General features: G+C 43.6%; 1 long non-coding RNA gene across 1 annotated transcript; it reads left to right on the forward strand.

Annotated features, from left to right (window-relative positions):
* Positions 1-1246: 1246 nt before the first annotated feature.
* On the forward strand, positions 1247-2982 carry LOC125556291. Its single transcript, XR_007305051.1, has 4 exons — positions 1247-1339; positions 1458-1562; positions 1756-1852; positions 1942-2982. It is a non-coding gene; the product is annotated as an uncharacterized LOC125556291 (long non-coding RNA).
* Positions 2983-10772: the final 7790 nt, after the last annotated feature.

The raw sequence follows: 10772 nt of genomic DNA on the forward strand, positions 1-10772 counted from the left end.
GGGGGGGGCGAGGGAGGAAGAGGGGGGCGACAGCTTTCCTTCGCTTAGTCTTGGACACGGTGCGAACTATTCAAACACATGACGTGGCACTAGCCTTGCGCCGGTATCTGTATTGTGTGATCGGACGATAGAAAGAGCGTTGCACAAGATGGACAGAAATTTGACGTTACACGTATAACATTTAGGTTTAATAATGCACACATGGAGTAGTATACTGTATAGGTTAACACGCAGTATGTTGAAAATGCTATTTTTTGTGAACTACTTCTATAGTACATTGCAAAAAAAAATACTTCTATAGTAAAGGGCAGGTAGGTAACAGTCAACCTAGTGTGAAAAGAGAAGGAGAACACATGTGTAGTATAACCAGGTGGTACATCAGAAGTACACGTTCCCAGAAATACACAACCATCTTTCTAACCACCCGTTCAATACTAGTTCTTTCCATGGTTGGGGCATTTAATTAAGCTATATGCATGGCTGTACCTGTTTGTCCTCCTCATCCTCCTCTTCTTCTTCTCCAGACATAATAATCGGAGAACTAATTAATGTAGTACTCCACACGCAAACGACTCGGAGAAAAACTACATTGATCTGTCTCCTGAATTCATGTAGAAATCGAGCCTCTCAGTTAATTGGGAGTTGGACGCCCGCGCGTGTCGGTGTGTTTCAATTTGCATGGAAATGTGACCGAAATCACACATCATGAAACCTGCGATTTGAGTTCAGTGTCCAGGCATTCGTCAAGTCCATTACATTCATGACGTTTTCCATGGCAGAGCATCGATCTGTCCACAAGCTGATCAGAAACAACATTGATTAAGTTCGACGAGATTGATGGGAAAAGTTCCGACGGGCTGGTATAACAAATCTGCTATTGTCATATTCTGACGACTTTTGTTCAAGGGCGCACATTGCAGGCAATAACACCATTTGAATCGAAGGTCATTATTTCAAATAAATACTACGTCTACATCGTATCGCAACTGCAACCGTACCAGCCGGACGTATGTCTTCTTGATACGCGGGAGATCCAGCGAAAACGCGCTGGGTCAAGGCCTAATGGCATTGGCTCTGTACAGTAGGAAACTAGGAATACATGTACACGTATGCGATGTATAATTCTAAGAAAAATAAAACATGATGGATGCAACCAGGTGAAATTTCCAGGATTTCCCCCTCTGTCCGTGCGTACTACCTGTATAGATGTATATATACCCCATCGATGGGCTGGCCCCAAACCATCCAAGCATTGAGCAACAAACTCTTCCAAAGCTAGCAAGCTGAATAGAACACAAGCAGACACGAAGGCCTCCAGGACTGAGCATGGAGGCGAAGGGTGAGCCAGCCTTCTCCAGATATCCAATTCGTCCATTGCATGCACATGCACGGTCGGAGTAAGTAAATCATCAACTCTGATGTTCTAATGTATTCTCCATACATACATATATATGCAGCACAAAGTGGATTTGTGCCTCCAATGCGAGGGTCTTCCGACCAGCCGAATGATCGACCATATGCTCCGGCGGAAGCTAGCCAAAAGGCGCCGTCGCCTAGCAGAGGTTAGTGAGTGTCGCTCATCCGATCGTTCAACACCTGAGCATACGTGATACGTGCATGCATGCATAGCTCTCCCTTTATCAGATCCGAACCTTTCTGGTACTACCTTTCTATAGATTCGACGGTTGTGGTCTCTGATGCTTTCTTGGACTTTCTTGACGCCTTTTGCATGCATTCGTGCGCTCCGTAAAGCAGCTAAAGCATCGTCGACAGGAACAACCCCTGAGCCCAGCAACGGCAACAACTCATCGAGAACGCCATACAAAGCAGAGTAAAACGACCTCACAAAAAGGTAAGTCAAGCGCATGTTTTGCATGATATGACGCGAAAATACTGACGTGCATCCATTGTAATTAAGAATTTCGTTATTTGACTTTTCAGGCAAGGGCATATCTAGGGGGTGAATGGTCTGCGTGCGGAAGAAGAATCATGTGAATAAATATCAGTTTGTCCTAGTTATCTATCAAGTACGATATTTTGTGGTCCAAGAAACCTCTATACCTACATATGGGTAATGGATTGTATAGCTTGTGAAAGTGGTCGTGTAGACAAGTAGTATTTCATTTGTTCATGCATGTTCTTCATTTATATCTATACCTTAGTTATGTTGGTGAATTTGTACGGTGGGTCATATATATTTATATATAATGTAATTGTATCGGTCTCGGTTTGTATATGTTTTCGCCCGATTTTTCGTTAATTAACTGGGCAATTCTTATTCGCCAAAAAAAACCCGGGCAATTCTCTTCTGTTTAATTAATCGATGAGGCAATTTTTTGCCTCCGTTTTAAATAAACAATACTGGAATTGTATATTGAATTTTTTTGCATCAAGTATATTGAATTCGTTGTACTAATAGATGCTTCATGGGGCATTATTATGTACTGCTATTCATGACATGCATGTTTACGACCTTCAGCTCACGAACCTATCATTGGATTCTTCTTTGTACTTGGCATACTCCGGTCTTCAAATCATCTAAACTGATGACCAAACAAACTAGAGTACCCGCAAAAAATAAATTAGAGTACGGCAAGGTAGCACGTACTACCAGCTAACCAGCTCTACACCTCATCGACGAGTTCAGGAAAATCAAGGAAAGGACGATACGCCGTTGCGTTGGTCCCCATGCGTAGAGAGAGACAACGCTCAAGAAGGATCGAACAAAGATACTTTCCTACTCCTGGAAATTTCGGTCCTGGAAATTTTGGTGTGGTAGTTACAGATGAGATGACATCGTCGACATCTATCTGTGGCCACGAAGGTTGATTATCTCCTAGTAGCTACAACGTTTGAACATTCTAGATAGCTCCTCGACATCCAGCGGTCGACCGATCATCTCCGCCCGGCTGCCACTCTAGTACCTATCCACCTTCGGAATTATGTGTCTTGCAACTATATTCAAAATACATAAACATATTAATATTTGAAATACCATATTATGGAATTATAGATGTATTTGTACATCTTATTATTTTTACATGTTTAGCATGAAATAGTTACTTGCTAAATTGTAGGAGCCCGATATCTCCCGACCGTTCGGTCTGGGCAGGTGCCAGACCAAACGAGACGTTTGGTACGATACCTCACCCCTGACGAACGATTTGGTATGATACCTCACCCCTGACGAACGATTTCGTTCGGGAGGAGAAGCCCCCCAGTGCGTACCCCTCCCCTACTCCTAACACCCCAAAAAGGTGAATCAGAAAACCCAGTAACAAAAAATAGAAGAAAAAAGGCAAGATTTTGTTTTTTTTGCTGTGACAAAAATAGGCTAGTGTTTTGCTTTGTTAAGTAAAAAACATGCCATCAACTTTTAAACACGGAAAATTGCCATGGGTGAACAAGATTATATTTTAACAATAACCAAAAAAGTCATGGTAATTTACATCATACAAACCGAATAATTTGCAATGGCAAATTCATAGTAAAAAATGTCATGGTATTTTTACTTAAACTTACATATAATGTATGCGAAAATTGCCATGTGTGATAAAACACAAAAGGTTGTAAAAATAAAAAAAAATGAACAAGAAAAACACCGTAACCAAAATCATATTAAATTTTGCATATATTTGACATGGCAAAAAAAAAAATATCTACCATGTTAATAAAGGTCAAATAAATAGTAAAACTTAGCATGGAGGTCAGTGGCGGACGACCGCGGGAGCCTTGCCTGTCACTGCTAGACTTTTAGCGCCCGTCCGACATTCCTGCAGTAGTGTATTAATATTTAGGTTTAATAATGGACGCATGGACACATAGACACATGGAATAGTATACTGTATAGGTTAATGTGCAGTACGATTGAAAATGCTATTTTTGTGAACTACTTCTATAGTAGTAAAGCGAAGGTAGGTAACAGGCAACCCAGTCAAATTTATGTGTTGGACACGACGCAGTGCGATAAAAGGACAACACATGTGTATAGTCAGGTGGTACATCAGAAGTCCCTAAAATAAATGTGGTACATCGGAAGTAGAAGTACACGTTCCCAGAAATACTCAACCATCTTCCCATCCAAGGTGCCGACCACCCGTTCAATACTAGTACTTCGTCTTTTCCACGGTCGGGACACTTCACTGAGTTATGCATGGCTGTACCTGTTGGTTCTGGTCCTGTTCTTCTTCTTCTGACATAATACTCGGAGAACCTAATTAATTTAGTACTCCACACACGCAAACGACTCGGAGAAATACTACATTGATCTGTCTCCAGAATTCATGTAGAAAATAGGACTTGGACTACCCTTACAAAAAGGAGTTGGACGGCCGAGCGTGTCGGTGTGTTTCGATTTGCACGGAAATTACACATGATGAGACCTGGGATCTCAGTTTAATGTCCAGGCCTTCGTCAAGTCCATTACGTTCATGACGTTCTCCATGGCAGAGCATCCATCTGTCCACAAGCTGATCAGGCACATTGATTCATGTTCAACGAGTTGATGGGAAAAGTTCCGACAGGTCAAAATAATAAATTGGTATCCTGCTATGTTTTTTTCATTTTCTGATGACTTTTGTTCAAGGGCGCACATTGCAGGCAATAACACCATTCGAATCGAAGTTCATTATTTCAAATAAATAGTACGTCTACATCGTATCTCAACTGCAACCGTACCACGAACGTATCTTCTTGATACGCGGGAGATCCAGGGAAAACGCGCTGTGTCAAGGCCTAATGACGTTTGCTCTGTACAGTAGTAATACATGTACGCCATGTATAATACTGCGAAAAACGAACAACAGGCCAGGGCATATATATGATGCAACCAGATGAAATTTCTGATTTTGCCCTCTGCCCTTCTGTACCTGTATATATACCCCATCCATTGGGTAGCCTACAACTATCCAAGCATTTAGCAATAAAATCTTTCCAAAGCTAGCTTGCTGAAGTGAAGCCAGACAGATACGAAGGCCTCCAGGACTGAGCATGTCGGCGAAGGGTGAGCCAACATCCACACATCCAATTCATCCATTGCATGCACATGCACGATCGGAGTAAGCTAATTACCAACTCTTATGTACTACCAACATATTCTCCTCCATACATGCATATATGCAGGGACAAGTAGGCCTATGCCTCAAATGCCAGGGTCTTCGGGCCAGTATGATGATCGACGTCCATATGCTCCGGCAGAAGCTGGCCAAACGGCGCCGTCGCCTAGTACAGGTTAGTGTCACTCATCCGATCGTTCAACACCTGAGCATATGTGATACGTGCATGCATGGATAGCTCTCCCTTTATCAGATCTGCACCTTTATGCATGGCGGTAGGACCTTTCTGTATATTCGACGGTTGTGGTCTCTGATGCTTTCTTGCACTTTCTTGACGCCTTTTGGATGCGTTCGTGCGCTCCGTAAAGCAGGTAAAGCGTTGTCGACTGGAACAATCCCTGACCCCAGCAACGGCAACAACTCTTACGCATCAAGAACGCCATACAACGCAGATGATGGTAAAACGACCTGAGAAAAAGGTGAGTCAAGAATCCTGGCTGCATGTTTATGTATACTTCGTACTCCTAGTGTTTTGCATGATGTGATGCGCAAATACTGACTGCATCCATTCTAATTAAGAATTTCGTTATTTGACTTTTCAAGCAAGGGTATCATCTAGGGGGTGAATGGTCTGCGTGCGGAAGAATAATCGTGTGAATAAATATCAGTTTGTGCTAGTTATCTGTCAAGTACGATATTTGTGTGGTCCAAGAAACCTCTTGATAGGATCTCTCTTGCAATACTTGGATTAACCACACTAGCTCTCAGGTACAGGCTTGATTCGGGTACAAGAATGGAGAGGAAGAACTAGGGTTCGAGGGAAAGGGGAAAGTGGTAGTCACCGCCGTCTCCGTGATCCTCTGGATGCCTGCCTTCTGAGGGGATGCGGTTAAGTAGTCGTCGCGTAGGCCTGGGCCGCCGTCACCCACTCCGGGCCCAGCACTCGCTTGTTGGCCACACGTGCACGCTTGGGCCGTGCACCGTGGGTTGGGTCAGCTTCAAGGACGCTGACATCCTCCCCTCCTTGACAAGCGGCTTGCCCCCAAGCCGCCGCCAGCGGAAAACGAGCGTGAAGCGCTTCTTTATCTTCCCAGGTGACACCCATGGTTGAAGGGTTGGACCAGCGAACCTGTACTTGCTCAACAACCGCCCCTCTTCTCTTGCGCCATCTTGTTTGAAGGATCTCCACAGGCACCGCCAAATCGTCAGTGCAAACTGGAAGCACGGGAATAATAGTATACCTGGTAAAAGAGCTTGGCGGAGTTGCGATACATGGAAAACTGGATGCACCGTGGAAGAAGCCGGCAGTTGGAGTTCGTAAGCCACGTTGTTGATCTCGCGGATGATTGGAAATGGTCCGTAGAACTTGAACGACAACTTGTGATTGGCACGGGAAGCAACGGATGTCTGAATATATGGTTGCAGCTTCAAGTATACCTGATCACCCACTTGAAATGTCATGACCGAACGCTTCTTGTCTACCTGGTGTTTCATGCATTGTCGAGCTCAGTGGAGGTGCTGCTGGATGAGGTCTTGAACCACGCGACGCTCCTCCAGCCATGCCTGGAGTGATGGAACAGACACTGCAGCTTCTGGCGTGAGACCCCAATGGTGTGGCTCGTGCCCGTACAACGCTTTGAACGGCGACATCCCAATAGCAGAATGTGAAGAAGTGTTGTACCAGAACTAGGCGAGAGGGGCCTAGAAGCTCCATCGCCTTGGACATGCGTGCGTAATGCAGCGGAGGAAAGTCTCCAGGCACTGGTTGACTCGCTCGGTTTCCCGTCAGTTTGTGGGTGGTTAGCTGTACTCAGCCTCAATTCAGTGCCTGCATATCGAAACAGCTCTCGCCAAAAATGGCTGGTGAACATAGGGTCGCGGTCAGAGAAAATGGCACCGGGAACCCATGAAGCTTGTAGATCTGCGACATGTAGAGCTGGGCACTTTTGCTGCAGTGTACGGGTGTGCCAGGGGTAAAAAGTGAGCAAATCGAGTCCGCTTATCCACCAGGACCCACAAGCAGTTGTATTTTCCCGATTGGGGTAGGCCATCAATAAAGTCCATTGTTATGAGCTCCCAAGGCTGTGAAGGAATTGGCAAGGGTGTGAGCAGGCTTGGGGAAGCCGCGCGATCGGGTTTGGCTTGTTGACAGGTTGGGCAGCAGGGGACATATTGCTTGACGTGGGCCTTCATCTTGGGCCACGCAAACAGCCGACGCACACGCTTGTACGTCACCGGGAATCCCGAGTGACCCCCGAGAGCACTGTCGTGGAATGCTGAGATGATGCGTTGCTGAAGAGCAGTTGATCCCCCAAGCCAAATGTGGTCTCGGAAACGAAGAATGCCTTGGTGCAGACTGAATCTTTTCTTTGGGTCAAGACGAATGGCTAGTTGCTCAAGCAGCTTCTGCGCGTGAGGGTTGGCATTGTAGTTGTTGACAACATCCTCCAACCAAGCTGGTTGGCACGACGTGATGGCAGATAGCATCTCTTGTGGTCTTGCTCGAGAGAGGGCATCGGCAGCTGAATTGTCTAACCCCTTCTTGTATTTGATGCAGTATCGCAACCCCAAGAGCTTCGTGATGGCCTTTTGTTGCCATGCTGTGGTCAGCCGCTGCTCCTCCAAGTGTACGAGGCTGCGTTGGTTGATACGTCTCCAACGTATCTATAATTTTTGATTGCTCCATGCTATATTATCTACTGTTTTGGACTATATTGGGCTTTATTTTCCACTTTTATATTGTTTTTGGGACTAACCTATTAACTGGAAGCCCAGCCCAGAATTGCTGTTTTTTGCCTATTTCAGTGTTTCGAAGAAACAGAATATCAAACGGAGTCCAAACAGAAAAATCCTTTTTGGAACGTGATTTTCTTCTCGGATAAGGCCCAGGAGACTTGGACCCTACTCCAAGAAGTACCGGAGGCGGTCACGAGGGTAGGGGCGCCCCCCCCCCCACAGGGCGCGCTCCCTGCCCCGTGGGCCCCTCGGTGCTCCACTGACGTACTCATTCCTCCTATATATACCCACGTACCCCCAAACGATCAGAACAGGAGCCAAAAACCTAATTCCACCGCCGCAACTTTCTGTATCCATGAGATCCCATCTTGGGACCTGTTCCGGAGCTCCGCCGGAGAGGGCCGTCATCACGGAGGGCTTCTACATCATCATAGCCCCTCCAATGAAGTGTGAGTAGTTTACCTCAGACCTTCGGGTCCATAGTTAGTAGCTAGATGGCTTCTTCTCTCTTTTTGGATCTCAATACAATGTTCTCCCCCTCTCTTGTGGAGATCTATTCGATGTAATCTTCTTATTTTGTGGTGTGTTTGTTGAGACCAATGAATTGTGGGTTTATGATCAAGTCTATCTATGAACAATATTTGAATCTTCTCTGAATTCTTTTATGTATAATTGGTTATCTTTGCAAGTCTCTTCGAATTATCCGTTTGGTTTGGCCAACTAGATTGGTAGTTCTTGCCATGGGAGAAGTGCTTAGCTTTGGGTTCAATCTTGCGGTGTTCTTTCCCAGTGACAGAAGGGGCAGCAAGACACGTATGGTATCGTTGCCATCAAGGATAAAAAGATGGGGTTTATTTCATATTGCATGAATTTATCTCTCTACATCATGTCATCTTGCTTAAAGCGTTACTCTGTTTTTAACTTAATACTCTAGATGCATGCTGGAAAGCGGTCGATGAGTGGAGTAATAGTAGTAGATGCAGAATCGTTTCGACCTACTTGTCACGGACGTGATGCCTATATACATGATCATGCCTAGATATTCTCATAACTATGCTCAATTCTGTCAATTGCTCAACAGTAATTTGTTCACCCACCGTAGAAAACTTATGCTCTCGAGAGAAACCACTAGTGAAACCTATGGCCCCCGGGTCTATTCTTATCATATCAATCTCTATCACTTTAATCTTGTTTTGCTATTTACTTTGCTTTTACTTTTTACTTTGCATCTTTATATCAAAAATACCAAAAATATTCTATCTATCAGATCTCACTCTCGTAAGTGACCGTGAAGGGCTTGACAACCCCTAATCGCGTTGGTTGCGGGTAGCTATCGCTTTGTGCAGGTACGAGGGACTTGAGCGTGGGCTCCTACTGGATTGATACCTTGGTTCTCAAAAACTGGGGGAAATACTTATGCTACTCTGCTGCATCATCCCTTCCTCTTCGGGGAAAACCAACGCAAGCTCAAGATGTAGCAAGAAGGATTTCTGGCGCCGTTGCCGCGGAGTCTACGCAAAAAGTCAACATACCAAGTACCCATCACAATCCCTATCTCTCGCATTACATTATTTGCCTTTTGCCTCTCGTTTTCCTCTCCCCCATATTCACCCTTGCCATTTTATTCGCCCTCTCTCTCTATCCTCCCTCTCTTTCTCTATTTGCCTCTTTTTGCTCGTTTCTTGTTTGCTCGTATGGTTGGAATAGTTGTTTATTTATTACTAAATAGAGAACTTAAGATCTATGGATCCTCATCCGCTTGCCAATCTTTTTAAGGGATCCAATTATGATAAACCAATTCCTAGTGATTTGGATGCACTAGATTATCTTTATAAGCTTTTGCCTGACATCCGTAAATCTGAAAATCGTGATGAAGTGCTTTATGAAGTGACTCGTGATAGATCTTTGAATAAAAAGCATGATTACAATGATTTTATTATAAATTCTCTTGATGTCAATTGTGCTAATAAGATGCAAAACCCTAAGCTTGGGGATGCTAGTTTTGCTATGTCTACTACTTGTTGCAATGATTATGATTGGGGTGATTCTTCTTATGATCTTGAAAATTTATTTAAACCCCATGATGAATATGAGATTGATAATAGTGTTTGCAATATTATTGAAAGTGGGTTTGGAAGAGTGTCAACTTTAGATCCCACATATTTGGAGAATGTTCAATCTTATGAAAATCTTATTAAAAGTGGGTTTGGAGAAGTCATGACTTTAGTTAATGTTAATCCCACTATTTTGGAAGAGTGTCAACTTTGCATGCATGTGGATCATGTTGAAAATATTGTATGTGATAGCTATTTTGTTGAATTTTCTTATGATCCTACATGTAATTACTATGAGAGAGGAAAATATGGTTGTAAAAATCTTCATGTTACTAAATTACCTCTCGTTATGTTGAGATTGCTATTGTTTCTTTCCTCTTCCTTGCATATGCTAGTTTTTGATTGCCTTGATAATTTGTTTGCCTATAAGATGCCTATGCATAGGAAGTATGTTAGACTTAGATGTGTTTGTCACATGCTTTATGATGCTCCTTTTGTGCTTCAATTCTTGTCTTTCATGTGAGCATCATTAAAATTATGAATTCCTAGCTATAAGGCTTTAAAGAAAAGCTCTTGTTGGGAGTCAACCCAATATTTATCCTTCCTGTTATTCAATAAATAAATTATTTAGCCTCTGTTTTGGTTGTGTTTTTTTTTGTTTAATTAGTGTTTGTGCCAAGTAGAACCGTTGGGAAGACTTGGGGAAAGTCTTGTTGAACTTGCTGTAAAAAACAGAAACTTTAGCGCTCACGAGAACTACTGTTATTTTTATTTGAAGAGTGATATTTAGTTAATTCTTTTTGAAGAGTGATATAGGCAGCGGAAAGTAAAGCATGCAACTTGCAAGAATGTAAAGGGAAGGGTTTGGAGAATTCAAACGCAATTGGAGACAAGGATGTTTTTCCCGTGGTTCGTATAGGTGGTGCTA

This window comes from Triticum urartu, chromosome 5 (genome assembly GCF_003073215.2).
Source record: "Triticum urartu cultivar G1812 chromosome 5, Tu2.1, whole genome shotgun sequence".
In the NCBI taxonomy this organism is placed as follows: domain Eukaryota; kingdom Viridiplantae; phylum Streptophyta; class Magnoliopsida; order Poales; family Poaceae; genus Triticum; species Triticum urartu.